The sequence below is a fragment of the Brienomyrus brachyistius genome, chromosome 2 (assembly GCF_023856365.1).
Source record: "Brienomyrus brachyistius isolate T26 chromosome 2, BBRACH_0.4, whole genome shotgun sequence".
NCBI lineage: Eukaryota > Metazoa > Chordata > Actinopteri > Osteoglossiformes > Mormyridae > Brienomyrus > Brienomyrus brachyistius.
Genome location: NC_064534.1, coordinates 41382999 through 41401001, shown reverse-complemented (window position 1 = coordinate 41401001; position 18003 = coordinate 41382999). Strand labels below are relative to the sequence as shown.

At 43.8% G+C, this 18003-nt stretch overlaps 8 non-coding genes across 8 annotated transcripts; all 8 read right to left on the bottom strand.

Annotated features, from left to right (window-relative positions):
- Nucleotides 1-907: 907 nt before the first annotated feature.
- On the bottom strand, nucleotides 908-1026 carry LOC125734530 (5S ribosomal RNA). Its single transcript, XR_007393839.1, has one exon. It is a non-coding gene; the product is annotated as a 5S ribosomal RNA (ribosomal RNA).
- Nucleotides 1027-2106: 1080 nt separating this feature from the next.
- Nucleotides 2107-2225, bottom strand: LOC125736513 (5S ribosomal RNA). Its single transcript, XR_007395791.1, has one exon. It is a non-coding gene; the product is annotated as a 5S ribosomal RNA (ribosomal RNA).
- A 1082-nt stretch (nucleotides 2226-3307) lies between these two features.
- Nucleotides 3308-3426, bottom strand: LOC125736512 (5S ribosomal RNA). The gene has a single exon (XR_007395790.1). It is a non-coding gene; the product is annotated as a 5S ribosomal RNA (ribosomal RNA).
- A 1079-nt stretch (nucleotides 3427-4505) lies between these two features.
- On the bottom strand, nucleotides 4506-4624 carry LOC125735264 (5S ribosomal RNA). The gene has a single exon (XR_007394561.1). It is a non-coding gene; the product is annotated as a 5S ribosomal RNA (ribosomal RNA).
- A 1081-nt stretch (nucleotides 4625-5705) lies between these two features.
- On the bottom strand, nucleotides 5706-5824 carry LOC125736370 (5S ribosomal RNA). Its single transcript, XR_007395650.1, has one exon. It is a non-coding gene; the product is annotated as a 5S ribosomal RNA (ribosomal RNA).
- Nucleotides 5825-15220: 9396 nt separating this feature from the next.
- Nucleotides 15221-15339, bottom strand: LOC125735263 (5S ribosomal RNA). The gene has a single exon (XR_007394560.1). It is a non-coding gene; the product is annotated as a 5S ribosomal RNA (ribosomal RNA).
- A 1082-nt stretch (nucleotides 15340-16421) lies between these two features.
- On the bottom strand, nucleotides 16422-16540 carry LOC125730764 (5S ribosomal RNA). Its single transcript, XR_007391056.1, has one exon. It is a non-coding gene; the product is annotated as a 5S ribosomal RNA (ribosomal RNA).
- A 1080-nt stretch (nucleotides 16541-17620) lies between these two features.
- LOC125730762 (5S ribosomal RNA) lies at nucleotides 17621-17739 on the bottom strand. Its single transcript, XR_007391054.1, has one exon. It is a non-coding gene; the product is annotated as a 5S ribosomal RNA (ribosomal RNA).
- Nucleotides 17740-18003: the final 264 nt, after the last annotated feature.

Below are 18003 nucleotides of genomic sequence, written 5' to 3'. Positions count from 1 at the left end.
ATAAACGGTCCTCTGAAAGTTCAGGCGAGGGATGAGCACTCCACCCGGTCCACTCTTCTGGGAACGTCACACCGGCTCCGCCGCTTGGGCACTCCTCGCACCGCTTCCCGTTACTCGAGTTGCTCCACCGGTCCAGTGTCCCTCCAGTCAGCAGAAACCACCAACCTGTTTCTTCACCACTACCGTATTATTTCCCGTTGCTTTTATATAGCATACTGAACAATGCAAATCCTCTTAAATGATTGGAATATACCCCACTCCTGGTACCAAAATTTGTGGCCCGGGAAACAACACGCAGGAACACAAATACTCTTTTTGGGTCTAATTTATTCCATAGGCCTAATTAATTAGACATTTTGGTTGGAAGATAAAAGGATTTACAATGAACAGTTTCTTAAACCTTACACTTTTCCCTTACAGAGGATTCTCTTACAGAAAAGAAATAAAACTCCACACTCAGGTGGGACTGGTACAGTATAAAAGTAAAATAAAACACACGGAAAACCCTGTGAGGCAGACCTCACATAACCGAGTACACCGAAATAAAAGGAAACGGCAGTTTTGCACTGAAAATAATACGGTAATGGCACACAGTAAAACCTCAAGGCGCGGGCAGAAAACCTTTTGACGCACCGCTCTCTGGTACTCTGGGAAACTCTCACCCCACTCGGAAAACCGTCCGCAGCCCAGCTTATCCAGCTTAAAATGGCGCATCCAGACAGTGGCTTTTCGCGCTCTCTCTCAGGTGATGATGTCACCAAGTTGCTAAAAAGGCGCAACCACCTATTCCCCCTCGTTCCCCGATGCAGCTTAACCGCTCATGGTCAAAATCTCCAGATCACCTGGTTACATAGATTTAAATTAATCGTGAAGTGGAGCGCCCCCTGTATAAAGTAAAAGTGAGAAAAGCTTACAGCACCTGGTATTCCCAGGAGGTCTCCCATCCAAGTACTAACCAGACCCTACCCTGCTTGGCTTCCGAGATCGGATGAGATCGGGCGTGTTCAGGGTGGTACGGCCGTAAGTGAGAGACGCTACCAAAAACAGCCCTTTTGCATTACACGCGTCTATACATGCCAGTTAGTCCCATTGGATCCTACTCCTGGTTTTTTTTTTTTTTTTATCTGACTCACACTGCAGCACCACCATCCAATCGGCAGCGCCGGACCTACACCAAACATTCACCTAACTACTCAGCCGGCAGCCTACCACAATTATTCCATTCTTTCCGCATCCGCACACTTCCTTCTTTTTAACTCCTTTTCACTACCGCACAGGTTAATCGCCGCACGTCCCCCGCCGGCAAACATTACTACTTTGCCTACTGCATGCAGGCTTCTCTTAACGACCCTCTGTTATCAACTCCGCTAACAGCCACAAAATCTCCGCCGCACGAAGCCCACTGGTAGCTGCTGAATCACATGCTTCCCCAAAACGTCGCGCTGTCAGAACACTGGGAGCTACACACACCAACAAGTCCATACTGCAGGCTGCAGCCAGAACAATTTTCTACATTGAAACATCGACGGCCTCTTCTCTCTAAAAATTCACCAGACCGCTTCTACCACCAGCAAAGAAGTTTCCATCCCTAATTCCTCTGTGATTCCCACTAACCTAAACATTAAGCTGGCATTGAAAGGTGTGAATTACCCCGGCCAATCTGTTCTTTTAAATACAGCTTTTAGCAAGTTTTGAAAGGAGAAGAGCAGAACTTGCTATGCCAATAATATCGAGTCTTCTGTGGCGAAGTGGTTTTTGCATAGAAAACAAAGCGGTGAGTTGAAGAGGAATTATATCAGTACTTTGTTTAAAACTGTGTGTAAAAAGCTGTCTCTTTATCATTAAGAATAAGTTGTAAAACGTGAATGGGGAGTGACAGTCTTCAAGTTTGTGAGAAGATCGCGCCCTGGTGGAATAAAGGCACGAACAGCTTACAGCAGCTATAATTACCAGGCAGTATTTAGAGTAAAACGGTGTGTAAGAGCTGCCTTTATGAATGAAAGAAAAAAAATATATATATATATAAAATAGTAAAACGGAAGGGGAGTGATAGATTTAAATTAATCGTGAAGTGGAGCGCCCCCTGTATAAAGTAAAAGTGAGAAAAGCTTACAGCACCTGGTATTCACAGGTGGTGTCCCATCCAAGTACTAACCAGACCCTAGCCTGTTTAGCTTCCGAGATCAGACGAGATCGGGCGCGTTCAGGGTGGTATGGCTGTAAGCGAGAGATGCTAGCAAAAATAGCCCTTTTGCATTACACGCGTCTATACATTCCAGTTAGTCCCATTGGATCCTACTCCTGTTTTTTTTTTTTTTTTTTTATCTGACTCACACTGCAGCCCCACCATCCAATCGGCAGTGCCGGATCCACACCAAACATTCACCAAACTACTCAGCCGGCAGCCTACCACAATTATTCCATTCTTTCCGCATCCGCACACTTCCTTCTCTTTAACTCCTTTTCACTACCGCACAGGTTAATCGCCGCACGTCCCCCGCCGGCAAACATTACTCCTTTGCCTACTGCATGCAGGCTTCTCTTAACGACTCTCTGTTATCAACTCCGCTAACAGCCACAAAATCTCCGCCGCACGAAGCCCACTGGTAGCTGCTGAATCACATGCTTCCCCAAAACGTCGCGCTGTCAGAACACTGGGAGCTACACACACCAACAAGTCCATACTGCAGGCTGCAGCCAGAACAATTTTCTACATTCAAACATCGACGGCCTCTTCTCTCTAAAAATTCACCAGACCGCTTCTACCACCAGCAAAGAAGTTTCCATCCCTAATTCCTCTGTGATTCCCACTAACCTAAACATTAAGCTGGCATTGAAAGGTGTGAATTACCCCGGCCAATCTGTTCTTTTAAATACAGCTTTTAGCAAGTTTTGAAAGGAGAAGAGCAGAACTTGCTATGCCAATAATATCGAGTCTTCTGTGGCGAAGTGGTTTTTGCATAGAAAACAAAGCGGTGAGTTGAAGAGGAATTATATCAGTACTTTGTTTAAAACTGTGTGTAAAAAGCTGTCTCTTTATTATTAACAATAAGTTGTAAAACGTGAATGGGGAGTGACAGTCTTCAAGTTTGTGAGAAGATCGCGCCCTGGTGGAATAAAGGCACGAACAGCTTACAGCAGCTATAATTACCAGGCAGTATTTAGAGTAAAACGGTGTGTAAGAGCTGCCTTTATGAATGAAAGAAAAAATATATATATATATATAAAATAGTAAAACGGAAGGGGAGTGATAGATTTAAATTAATCGTGAAGTGGAGCGCCCCCTGTATAAAGTAAAAGTGAGAAAAGCTTACAGCACCTGGTATTCACAGGTGGTGTCCCATCCAAGTACTAACCAGACCCTAGCCTGTTTAGCTTCCGAGATCAGACGAGATCGGGCGCGTTCAGGGTGGTATGGCTGTAAGCGAGAGATGCTAGCAAAAATAGCCCTTTTGCATTACACGCGTCTATACATTCCAGTTAGTCCCATTGGATCCTACTCCTGTTTTTTTTTTTTTTTTTTATCTGACTCACACTGCAGCCCCACCATCCAATCGGCAGTGCCGGATCCACACCAAACATTCACCAAACTACTCAGCCGGCAGCCTACCACAATTATTCCATTCTTTCCGCATCCGCACACTTCCTTCTCTTTAACTCCTTTTCACTACCGCACAGGTTAATCGCCGCACGTCCCCCGCCGTCAAACATTACTCCTTTGCCTACTGCATGCAGGCTTCTCTTAACGACTCTCTGTTATCAACTCCGCTAACAGCCACAAAATCTCCGCCGCACGAAGCCCACTGGTAGCTGCTGAATCACATGCTTCCCCAAAACGTCGCGCTGTCAGAACACTGGGAGCTACACACACCAACAAGTCCATACTGCAGGCTGCAGCCAGAACAATTTTCTACATTCAAACATCGACGGCCTCTTCTCTCTAAAAATTCACCAGACCGCTTCTACCACCAGCAAAGAAGTTTCCATCCCTAATTCCTCTGTGATTCCCACTAACCTAAACATTAAGCTGGCATTGAAAGGTGTGAATTACCCCGGCCAATCTGTTCTTTTAAATACAGCTTTTAGCAAGTTTTGAAAGGAGAAGAGCAGAACTTGCTATGCCAATAATATCGAGTCTTCTGTGGCGAAGTGGTTTTTGCATAGAAAACAAAGCGGTGAGTTGAAGAGGAATTATATCAGTACTTTGTTTAAAACTGTGTGTAAAAAGCTGTCTCTTTATTATTAACAATAAGTTGTAAAACGTGAATGGGGAGTGACAGTCTTCAAGTTTGTGAGAAGATCGCGCCCTGGTGGAATAAAGGCACGAACAGCTTACAGCAGCTATAATTACCAGGCAGTATTTAGAGTAAAACGGTGTGTAAAAGCTGCCTTTATGAATGAAAGAAAAAAAATATATATATATAAAATAGTAAAACGGAAGGGGAGTGATAGATTTAAATTAATCGTGAAGTGGAGCGCCCCCTGTATAAAGTAAAAGTGAGAAAAGCTTACAGCACCTGGTATTCCCAGGAGGTCTCCCATCCAAGTACTAACCAGACCCTACCCTGCTTGGCTTTCGAGATCGGATGAGATCGGGCGTGTTCAGGGTGGTATGGCCATAAGTGAGAGACGCTACCAAAAACAGCCCTTTTGCATTACACGCGTCTATACATGCCAGTTAGTCCCATTGGATCCTACTCCTGGTTTTTTTTTTTTTTTTATCTGACTCACACTGCAGCACCACCATCCAATCGGCAGCGCCGGACCCACACCAAACATTCACCAAACTACTCAGCCGGCAGCCTACCACAATTATTCCATTCTTTCCGCATCCGCACACTTCCTTCTCTTTAACTCCTTTTCACTACCGCACAGGTTAATCGCCGCACGTCCCCCGCCGGCAAACATTACTCCTTTGCCTACCGCATGCAGGCTTCTCTTAATGACCTTCTGTTATCAACTCCGCTAACAGCCACAAAATCTCCGCCGCACGAAGCCCACTGGTAGCTGCTGAATCACATGCTTCCCCAAAACGTCGCGCTGTCAGAACACTGGGAGCTACACACACCAACAAGTCCATACTGCAGGCTGCAGCCAGAACAATTTTCTACATTCAAACATTGACGGCCTCTTCTCTCTAAAAATTCACCAGACCGCTTCTACCACCAGCAAAGAAGTTTCCATCCCTAATTCCTCTGTGATTCCCACTAACCTAAACATTAAGCTGGCATTGAAGGGTGTGAATTACCTCGGCCAACCTGCTCTTTTAAATACAGCTTTTAGCAAGTTTTGAAAGGAGGAGAAGCGAAGACCTTGCTATGCCAATAATAACGAGTCTTCTGTGGTGAAGTCGTTTTTGCATAGAAAACAAAGCGGTGAGTTGAAGAGGAATTATATTAGTACTTTGTTTAAAACTGTGTGTAAAAAGCTGTCTCTTTATTATTAACAATAAGTTGTAAAACGTGAATGGGGAGTGACAGTCTTCAAGTTTGTGAGAAGATCGCGCCCTGGTGGAATAAAGGCACGAACAGCTTACAGCACCTAGAATTACCAGGCAGTATTTAGAGTAAAACGGTTTCCAAAAGCTGCCTTTATGAAAGAGAGAGAAAAAAAAAATATATATAAAATAGTAAAATGGAAGGGAAGTGATAGATTTAAATTAATCGTGAAGTGGAGCGCCCCCTGTATAAAGTAAAAGTGAGAAAAGCTTACAGCACCTGGTATTCCCAGGAGGTCTCCCATCCAAGTACTAACCAGACCCTACTCTGCTTGGCTTCCGAGATCGGATCAGATCGGGCGTGTTCAGGGTGGTATGGCCATAAGCGAGAGATGCGACCAAAAACAGCCCTTTTGCATTACACACGTCTATACATGCCAGTTAGTCCCATTGGATCCTACTCCTGTTTTTTTTTTTTTTTTTATCTGACTCACACTGCAGCCCCACCATCCAATCGGCAGTGCCGGAACCACACCAAACATTCACCAAACTACTCAGCCGGCAGCCTACCACAATTATTCCATTCTTTCCGCATCCGCACACTTCCTTCTCTTTAACTCCTTTTCACTACCGCACAGGTTAATCGCCGCACGTCCCCCGCCGGCAAACATTACTCCTTTGCCTACCGCATGCAGGCTTCTCTTAATGACCTTCTGTTATCAACTCCGCTAACAGCCACAAAATCTCCGCCGCACGAAGCCCACTGGTAGCTGCTGAATCACATGTGTTAGGTTGAAGAAACAGTTGTTAATCATTTCTGTATGATCAGCAATGAGTGTAAATATATATGTATACGTTATTTCTTATCTTCTAGCCACATACTCTTAGCTATTGTACTCTAAGTAGGTGGTTAACAGCTGCCTACTTAGATAAGAATCTCACTTCCCTCTCTTGCGCCCCCCATTGACTATAAATAAAGAAGCCAAGGGGAACCACCCTTTGTAACACATTCTGCTGTAGTTTGCATTGCAGAGAGTGTGGGTACCCTTGCAAGTAAAACTGTAACCTGTGTGTGTCTCATAAATGTGGAGTTGGGGTGGAAACGCCGGGCGCTTTCCCCAACATAGAATTTGGTCCTTCGAGCCGGATCCGAGGAACCCCGAAGACATCTCCAGTACGCCGAGAGAAGCGACACCGAAGTCTGTCGACAGCCACTCGAAGTCGGGTGCAAGAAAGACCTGTGATGTGAATTCGTCATCAGGCCGGTGGTTAGAACTGCGCTCGACGTCTGGTGATGTCTGAAGGACCTCGGTGACGGATCAGAGAGCACACTATACAGGTGAGAGATACGGCACCTAAGTGAGTAGGTGGCCAAGTGAGAGATACGGCACCTAAATAAGTAGGTGGCCAAGACATGCATGTGGTTGAGGTTAGCCGAAATTAACCGGGAGAGAAAGTAGGCGTTATTGGAAATATATACAGTGTTGTATGTGGATGTGTTTTTATAGGTTTTAGATTAACCTACACGATCCACCCTAAAAGCAACAACATACTGGTGACTGAAGGATAAAGGACGGGTTTCATCCCTGAAAACTAACACCGCTGCTCTAATAGTGAGCAGTAGAAGGCCGTGTTAGTGTCCTCCTGAGGTCTCATGCCAGAGACTTGCTTTTAGGATATTTTATTTTTTGTAGTGTATCCATTAAAAGGTAACAATGGGGAAGAATCAAAGTAAACAAATGGAACTAGAGGGAGATGAGAAGTTTATGGAAGGATATAAGCCAGGATCAGGACAAATAAGTAGTCAGAGATGGAGGAAAAAACATGGGTTTGGAGGAAAACTCCACACTCCAGATATATTAAAATTACAGGGAAACTTAAAACTGGAGATGTTACAGACTACCAATAAGAAAGAAGGTAAAGACAGAAAAAAAGAATATGTGTTTTCTGATGCATGGTTAGAACAGAGTAAATTAAGAGATAATAAAAGACAGCAAAAAAAGGGAAATAAGGAGAAAAAATTACAGGCGACTTTAATCACACTAGATGAGGAGACGGCAACAAAATCTTCTGCCGCTCCAGTTCCCTTACTGCCCCCACAAATTCCAATGATTGCGCCTGCACCAGTTCCAGCTGTAAATAGACGACAAATAGGAGGAGGGGAATCATCTCGAATGATGACCCGAGGGTCTAACCCTTCTCTGTATCCGTTAAAGGATCTGGAGACAAGTAAAGTACGCTGGCATCCAAAAAATGACATAGAACAGGAAGACTGGGAGAATGATTTGGTGTGTCCCCTCGTAGAAGTGGCAAATCCAAATCGAGGCTCAAATAATGCAGGACCCGAAACTATGTTAGTATATAGACCCTGGACTGCTGAGGATAGAACAGCGGCTTTAAAAGGAATACCCCCGGTTGAAGAAGGGGTACCCGAGTTTTGGACTGCCATCCTAGAATTACAAAGTAGTTTTCATTTGAACGGCAGGGAAATGTATAGATGTCTCAGACAGTTGTTTACCCATAAATGGGGACGTGTAGCGGGAGACTTCACAGGACATGGTAATAATGATGAAGTCTTAGCACATGACTCGCAGGAACTCCTACAAGCATTACGAGACTTGCGAAACAGGGTAGAGACAGCCTTCGTAAGACGCGCAGACTATGGACGAATAGCGCAATGTAAACAAAAAGATGGAGAGGAACCTGAGGATTTTATGGATAGAATGAGAGTTGTATTTAGAGGAAACTCAGGGATCCCATTTGATGAAGAGGCAGTAGGAGTGTACCAACAACAGCTAAAACGAGCTTTTGTCGCAGGCCTAAAGCCCGAATTGCGAAAATATCTTGACAAACATTGGGTACATCAGAATACTGGTTCAGTCCAACAAGCACTAGAATATGCCCAACACGCGCAGAGAGCGCAGAAACAGGAAAAGACAGACACAATATTCAGCGCCTCAGAAGTAGTAGCGCTAGTGCAAATGAATCCTCCGGGGAGGGGAGGATTCAGAGGAAGGTCAAGAGGCCGAGGAAGGGGGAGAGGTGTTTTCAGAAACAATTACAGGAATTCGTCTCAGCAAGATAACATTTGCTGGACATGCAGGAAACCTGGACACTTAGCTAGGAATTGTAGAGTAGGGAAACAACCATATAACCCAAACTCCATTGAAAACAATGATCAATGACCCCCCTCGGAGGCCCCTGTTACCGACACCATCCGAGGCAAAACAGAGGTGATTTTAAGAAAGGAAACGGAGGTCACTTTACAAGACCTTTTAGATAAGGAAATAGATTTACAAGCAGTGTGTCAGTTATTAGCAGAAAGGCAGTGGGAAACCTTGCCAAGTCGGAAGTTAGTCATAAACGGCAAAGTATATGAATGTCTGTGTGACACTGGAGCATGTAGGACTGTCCTAACCTCCAGTCCTCCCGGAGTCACATATTCTTCATCAGTCATAAATATAAAAACGGCAGGAGGTCAGACAGACAGACATCAGTTAACAAACCCAGTTGCAGTAAAAGATAAGGAAACTGGACTTGAATGTCAAGCACAGGTGTTAATAAGCCCTTCTTGTCCTGTTAACTTGTTAGGCCGAGACCTTATGGTACAAATGGGCATTAGCGTGGTTGCCACAGCCACTGGCATGAAAGCAATCGTAAATGAGGAAGCTTATGTTGTGCAAGGAACCACAACACCACAATATTACTGGTCTCTGGACCTAGGGGGAACTGCACAGACACGTACCCGTATCTGGCTCCTGTTGGAGCTATGATGAGAAACACAATGTGTGGCGGTTTCCTTTGGGATGGAGAGTTCAAACCACTCCCACCACACACTTAAAGGACCCAACCTGACAAATTTTTTCAACCCTGGAGGAGGGATCATGTCTAGATCTAGATCACCTCCCAGAAGGGTTATGGTCCTCCTCCCCCACTGATGTAGGGCTGGTAAAGGGATTCCCACCTTACAAAGTAACTGTGAAATCAGAACACCGTCCGGTAGTTAGGCAATACCCATTAAAACCTGAAGCAGAGAAAGGTATAGCCCCTGTAGTGCAAGACATGTTAGCATCAGGAATATTGCGAGAGGCTCCTGAAGCCACTTGCAACACTCCTATCTTTCCAGTCCAGAAGGGACATACAGGGAAATGGCGCATGGTGCAGGATTTAAGACCAGTTAATAACATAGTGAAACATGCAGCACCAGACGTGCCTAACCCACACTTATTGCTCAACTCATTGACTCCTGATAAAAGCTACTTCTCAGTAGTGGATCTTAGTAATGCATTTTTCTCAGTACCATTGCACCCTGATTCTCAACATTTATTTGGATTTACCTATAAAGGGAAAAAATATACATATACTAGACTCCCTCAGGGATTTTCTGAAAGTCCACATGTATATACCATGGCCCTTAGATACTCTATGAGTACCTGTGAAATACCATCACATAGTCAGGTATTACTATACGTGGATGATATCTTAATAGCAGCAGATTCAGAACAACATTGCAAAGAAACTACCCTAACTGTGCTTCAGCATTTATACAATACTGGACATAAAGCTTCTAAACAGAAGTTGCAGTATTGCAAAAAGACAGTTGTCTATTTAGGGCATAACCTTTCACAAAAAAGTCGCTCGCTGCTAGAGATAAGGAAACAAGCTATACAGGAAGCACCTAAACCACAGACTAAACAACAGATGATGTCCTTTTTAGGGCTCTGCAATTATTGTAGAGAATGGTTACCAGATTATGCTTTTCTAGTTCAACCTTTGCAAAATTTAATATACGGGAAGGAGATGACTCTAAAGGACAAAATACAATGGACTGAGGACGGAGAAAATGCTTTTACAAATTTAAAAAGAATTTTGCAAACCAATGTGACCCTTGCTCTACCAGATTATCAACAACCATTCACCCTATGTGTAGATGCTAATCAAGGTTATATGAAAGCAGTATTAACACAGCCATTCGGAGCAAAAGAGAGACCGTTAGCATTCTATTCAAAACGATTAGATGCAGTAGCAGCTGGCTTTCCACAGTGTTTACAGGCATGTGCAGCTGCTGCAGAAGCAGTAAAGGTATCAGCAGAATTGGTACTTTGTCACCCCCTCATACTTAAAGTTCCTCATTCTGTGTCTCTAATCTTGTTGCAGACACCGCTTCCATTCTTAACACATACAAGACATCTTACCTTAGTGTCACTTTTGCTCTCACAACCTAACATTGAACTTCAGCGGTGTGGCCTATTGAACCCTAGCACGCTCCTCCCTACCGCAGAGGATGGGGAGCCACATTCTTGCAAAGCAACAATAGAAGAACAAACAAAACCAAGAGCAGATATTCTGCAAACTTTTATACCAGGATCAGAAGTTGTTTATGTAGATGGCTCAGCATCAAAAAATGATATGGGAAAAAATAAAGTTGGGTATGCTGTAGTTACATCTACTGAAGTGTTAGAAGCCAATGCACTTCCCTCTACTTGTTCAGCACAAGCGGCTGAACTCTATGCTGTGATCAGGGCATGTGAACTGTTCAAGAACAAGTCACTTACTATCTACACTGATAGTCAATATGTGTTTGCAGCTGTCCATCACTATGCAAGAGTCTGGAAAATTAGAGGTTTTAGAACATCACAGGGCACATCTCTTACTCATACAAATTTGCTACTTAGATTATTAGACGTTGTGCATTTACCGACTCACTTTGCACTGTGCAAATGCAAAGCACACCAGACTGATGACTCTGCAGAAACCGCAGGAAATAGTTTTGCAGATAAAACCGCCAAAGAAGCGGCACTGAAACAACCTACCACAGTGGCAGACATTCTTTTTATAGATAGCGATGTGCTATGTGATGCACAGATTCATGCTCCTAAAATAGAAGTACAAAGTTGGATCAAAAGAGGAGCAATACAACGAGAGAAAGTTTACTATATGAATGACAAGCCCATCCTACCAAAAAATTTATACAAAACAGCTGCTTTGGTGAGCCATGGAAATACTCATGTCTCAACAGGAGGGATGGTACATATCATACAACAATATTTCTATGCTATAAATTTTTCTGATTATGCAAAACAATTTTGTAGGACATGCTTAATTTGTTGTAAACACAATGCACAAGGAAACATCAGACCAAAACGTGGCCAGTTCCCCACAGCTGAGTATCCGTTTCAAGTTGTACATATGGATTTTATTGAATTATCTTGGTCACAAGGAAAGAAATACTGTCTAGTTATTATAGACACCTTTTCTAAGTGGGTAGAAATATACCCTGTAAAGCACTGTGATGCAATGACCGTTGCAAAATGTTTGGTAAGCCATTATTTCCCTACCTATGGCATACCTCATATTATAAGATCAGACAATGGGACTCATTTTGTAAATCAGACTATGTCCCTTTGCTCACAAGCATTAGGTTTTACGCTTAAGAATCATTGTGCGTATCACCCCCAGAGCGCAGGCTTAGTGGAAAGGACCAACGGCACTATTAAAACAAGGCTAAGAAAGACAGTGGAAGAGACAAAAAGGCCGTGGCCAGAATGTTTGTCTCTAGTAAAATTATGGATGAGAATAACTCCCACTCCTGCAGGATTGACACCTTTTGAAATAGTGTATGGTAGACCATTTCCCCTAGCAACTGAAATGAATGACATAGAAAAAGCAGACCGAGAAAATACGCTGGCTGATTGGATGCGTAAACTACTAACATCACAACAAAAACATAGCCCCAGTAGTCTGCCGGTAAATTCTGTTTCTACTCAACAGGATAACTTGCAGCCGGGAGATTGGGTCCTGGTCAAGGTCCTGTTGCGGAAAGATTGGAGCACACCTCGGTGGGACGGTCCTTATCAAGTCCTCCTCACAACACCAACAGCAGTAAAGATCGCAGAACGACCTTCCTGGATACACAAAAGTCACTGTAAACTCATCAAGCCCTTATCAGAGGCCTCAGCAACAGAGTAGCAGTGGAAGTCCGCTACAAAGGCACAGTAACCAATAGGGTGCTGTTGTCTCAACCCGGTGAAGAAAACAACTGAGCTGCACTCTATTTAGGATGGCCCTGATAGGGTGGGGATGTGGTAAAGTGACTCTAGGGGTCATTCTTGTTGTAGGACTTGTATGGTTGTCCTTGCTCTCACCAGCTCCATTACAGCACCTACGGCGATGGACCCATGATGACTTCCATCTACGCCCGTTGCCCGCTGACCACTCACATCCATTTATGCAAAACTACTGGTATCGATATGTACATGATACTGTAACAGCGAAAAATGTGACAAATTGCTATGTTTGTTCAGTAATGCCCACTCATAGTGAAGGACCTACGGTGTATGGTAAAGCTATGAACATATCCCAAGCCAAGTGCGCTGCTTCTTTCGCAGGAATAGGATACCAGAGCCGTCTTTCCCTTATATTTTCGCTAGCAGGGGAAGATGTGAACATAACTATACCTGGGACTAATAGAATGACAGTGGTCCGAATTAAGTATCAGGAGGCTACAGGAAACTACCCAGATGACGTTGGGTTTCAAAATGGTACCTGTATACAGGATTTCTGGGTAGACTTCGCTGTTGCTAAAACTAATGTCTCACTTCCTTTTTCTGTCTTGATGGAAAGAGACCCACTGACATATCAGCATGCCATTTGTTTTAAGCAAGATAATGGTACGCGATGGATAGGAGGAAACACCACGAACTGTAACCTAACATATGTAGACAGCATGTATGGATCTCCAATTTCGATGCTTCGCCCCAGTAATGGAACATATTGGGTGGACGGAGTAGCATGGTTGTGTGGACCTCGTGCATACTTTGTCTTACCACCGAACTGGTTTGGAGTATGCGCTCTTATTTTTGTTTCAGATCACACCTTCCTGATAGCACAGGAAAGTAAAACTTTCTTCAGAAGCAGGAGAAGGCGTTCGATATCAATACAACCCCATGATAGTGTGTGGGGAACCGACGTGCCCGCTGAACATAAATTGTGGGGAACAGGCAGTAAAGTTATGCTGGCCCTGTTCCCTGGGCTAGGAATCGGAAAACTCATGCTACGCGTAGAAACTCTAAATTATAGACTAGGTCTATTTATGAATGATTCGATACTGATTAACCAAAAACAAAATGAACAATTAGACATAACCAGACAGATGGTAATCCAGAATCGTATGGCATTAGACCTACTGACAGCCGCACAAGGAGGAGTATGTGTCCTCCTGAACCAAACGTGCTGCACTTACATTCCTGACAATGTGCACTCACCCAATATGACATCTGCCTTAGACCGCCTCCGAAACTTACAAAAAGTGATGACCATGGACAGTCGACCGCAGTCCTCCTCATCCTGGTTAGACTGGTTTATTACAGGAACATGGTGGTCAATACTGATGAAAACATGCCTACCTCTTCTTTTGTTTTTCATTTTATTTTTCTGTTGTTTTATTACTGTTATACCATGTTTGAAAATGTTTATTAATCAAGCTCTTAATGCTGCTTTTCGGACACGCAGTACAATGTTTCTCTCCCTTACCCAAACTATAGAGACAGAGCCTGTTTCCAACGATGGCGATGAAGAAGACATATAATTCATAATGACGGCCGAGCCGAAAGCACCCGTGCAGGGCTCGGACATGAAGAACCGGAATTAAATGTTTTCCAGGATAATGACAATGTGGTCTAAATGAAGGTTGTACCTAAAGTGCTTTTGCAACTTGTACAATGTTGATGCTTCTGATCATACTGTCATGATAAACAGGAGGGACTGTTAGGTTGAAGAAACAGTTGTTAATCATTTCTGTATGATCAGCAATGAGTGTAAATATATATGTATACGTTATTTCTTATCTTCTAGCCACATACTCTTAGCTATTGTACTCTAAGTAGGTGGTTAACAGCTGCCTACTTAGATAAGAATCTCACTTCCCTCTCTTGCGCCCCCCATTGACTATAAATAAAGAAGCCAAGGGGAACCACCCTTTGTAACACATTCTGCTGTAGTTTGCATTGCAGAGAGTGTGGGTACCCTTGCAAGTAAAACTGTAACCTGTGTGTGTCTCATAAATGTGGAGTTGGGGTGGAAACGCCGGGCGCTTTCCCCAACAACATGCTTCCCCAAAACGTCGCGCTGTCAGAACACTGGGAGCTACACACACCAACAAGTCCATACTGCAGGCTGCAGCCAGAACAATTTTCTACATTCAAACATTGACGGCCTCTTCTCTCTAAAAATTCACCAGACCGCTTCTACCACGAGCAAAGAAGTTTCCATCCCTAATTCCTCTGTGATTCCCACTAACCTAAACATTAAGCTGGCATTGAAGGGAGTGAATTACCCCGGCCAATCTGTTCTTTTAAATACAGCTTTTAGCAAGTTTTGAAAGGAGAAGAGCAGAACTTGCTATGCCAATAATATCGAGTCTTCTGTGGCGAAGTGGTTTTTGCATAGAAAACAAAGCGGTCAGTTGAAGAGGAATTATATTAGTACTTTGTTTAAAACTGTGTGTAAAAAGCTGCTCTTTATTATTAACAATAAGTTGTAAAACGTGAATGGGGAGTGACAGTCTTCAAGTTTGTGAGAAGATCGCGCCCTGGTGGAATAAAGGAACGAACAGCTTACAGCAGCTATAATTACCAGGCAGTATTTAGAGTAAAACGGTGTGTAAAAGCTGCCTTTATGAATGAGAGAAAAAAGAAATATATAAAATAGTAAAATGGAAGGGGAGTGATAGATTTAAATTAATCGTGAAGTGGAGCGCCCCCTGTATAAAGTAAAAGTGAGAAAAGCTTACAGCACCTGGTATTCCCAGGAGGTCTCCCATCCAAGTACTAACCAGACCCTACCCTGCTTGGCTTTCGAGATCGGATGAGATCGGGCGTGTTCAGGGTGGTATGGCCATAAGTGAGAGACGCTACCAAAAACAGCCCTTTTGCATTACACGCGTCTATACATGCCAGTTAGTCCCATTGGATCCTACTCCTGGTTTTTTTTTTTTTTTTTATCTGACTCACACTGCAGCACCACCATCCAATCGGCAGCGCCGGACCCACACCAAACATTCACCAAACTACTCAGCCGGCAGCCTACCACAATTATTCCATTCTTTCCACATCCGCACACTTCCTTCTCTTTAACTCCTTTTCACTACCGCACAGGTTAATCGCCGCACGTCCCCCGCCGGCAAACATTACTCCTTTGCCTACCGCATGCAGGCTTCTCTTAATGACCTTCTGTTATCAACTCCGCTAACAGCCACAAAATCTCCGCCGCACGAAGCCCACTGGTAGTTGCTGAATCACATGCTTCCCCAAAACGTCGCGCTGTCAGAACACTGGGAGCTACACACACCAACAAGTCCATACTGCAGGCTGCAGCCAGAACAATTTTCTACATTCAAACATCGACGGCCTCTTCTCTCTAAAAATTCACCAGACCGCTTCTACCACCAGCAAAGAAGTTTCCATCCCTAATTCCTCTGTGATTCCCACTAACCTAAACATTAAGCTGGCATTGAAGGGTGTGAATTACCTCGGCCAACCTGCTCTTTTAAATACAGCTTTTAGCAAGTTTTGAAAGGAGGAGAAGCGAAGACCTTGCTATGCCAATAATAACGAGTCTTCTGTGGTGAAGTCGTTTTTGCATAGAAAACAAAGCGGTGAGTTGAAGAGGAATTATATTAGTACTTTGTTTAAAACTGTGTGTAAAAAGCTGTCTCTTTATTATTAACAATAAGTTGTAAAACGTGAATGGGGAGTGACAGTCTTCAAGTTTGTGAGAAGATTGCGCCCTGGTGGAATAAAGGCACGAACAGCTTACAGCACCTAGAATTACCAGGCAGTATTTAGAGTAAAACGGTTTCCAAAAGCTGCCTTTATGAAAGAGAGAGAAAAAAAAAATATATATAAAATATTAAAATGGAAGGGAAGTGATAGATTTAAATTAATCGTGAAGTGGAGCGCCCCCAGTATCAAGTAAAAGTGAGAAAAGCTTACAGCACCGGGTATTCCCAGGAGGTCTCCCATCCAAGCACTAACCAGACCCTACCCTGCTTGGCTTCCGAGATCAGACGAGACCGGGCGTGTTCAGGGTGGTATGGCCGTGAGCGAGAAAAACTACCAAAAACAGCCCTTTTGCATTACACGCCTCTATACATGCCAGTTGGTCCCATTGGATCCTACTAATGTTCTTTTTTTTTTTTTATCTGACTCACACTGCAGCCCCACCATCCAATCGGCAGTGCCGGAACCACACCAAACATTCACCAAACTACTCAGCCGGCACCCTACCACAATTATTCCATTCTTTCCGCATCCGCACACTTCCTTCTCTTTAACTCCTTTTCACTACCGCACAGGTTAATCGCCGCACGTCCCCCGCCGGCAAACATTACTCCTTTGCCTACCGCATGCAGGCTTCTCTTAATGACCTTCTGTTATCAACTCCACTAACAGCCACAAAATCTCCGCCGCACGAAGCCCACTGGTAGCTGCTGAATCACATGTTTCCCCAAAACGTCGCGCTGTCAGAACACTGGGAGCTACACACACCAACAAGTCCATACTGCAGGCTGCAGCCAGAACAATTTTCTACATTCAAACATTGACGGCCTCTTCTCTCTAAAAATTCACCAGACCGCTTCTACCACCAGCAAAGAAGTTTCCATCCCTAATTCCTCTGTGATTCCCACTAACCTAAACATTAAGCTGGCATTGAAGTGTGTGAATTACCATGGCCAACCTGCTCTTTTAAATACAGCTTTTAGCAAGTTTTGAAAGGAGGAGAAGCGAAGACCTTGCTATGCCAATAATAACGAGTCTTCTGTGGTGAAGTCGTTTTTGCATAGAAAACAAAGCGGTGAGTTGAAGAGGAATTATATTAGTACTTTGTTTAAAACTGTGTGTAAAAAGCTGTCTCTTTATTATTAACAATAAGTTGTAAAACGTGAATGGGGAGTGACAGTCTTCAAGTTTGTGAGAAGATTGCGCCCTGGTGGAATAAAGGCACGAACAGCTTACAGCACCTAGAATTACCAGGCAGTATTTAGAGTAAAACGGTTTCCAAAAGCTGCCTTTATGAAAGAGAGAGAAAAAAAAAATATATATAAAATATTAAAATGGAAGGGAAGTGATAGATTTAAATTAATCGTGAAGTGGAGCACCCCCAGTATCAAGTAAAAGTGAGAAAAGCTTACAGCACCGGGTATTCCCAGGAGGTCTCCCATCCAAGCACTAACCAGACCCTACCCTGCTTGGCTTCCGAGATCAGACGAGACCGGGCGTGTTCAGGGTGGTATGGCCGTGAGCGAGAAAAACTACCAAAAACAGCCCTTTTGCATTACACGCCTCTATACATGCCAGTTGGTCCCATTGGATCCTACTAATGTTCTTTTTTTTTTTTTATCTGACTCACACTGCAGCCCCACCATCCAATCGGCAGTGCCGGAACCACACCAAACATTCACCAAACTACTCAGCCGGCACCCTACCACAATTATTCCATTCTTTCCGCATCCGCACACTTCCTTCTCTTTAACTCCTTTTCACTACCGCACAGGTTAATCGCCGCAC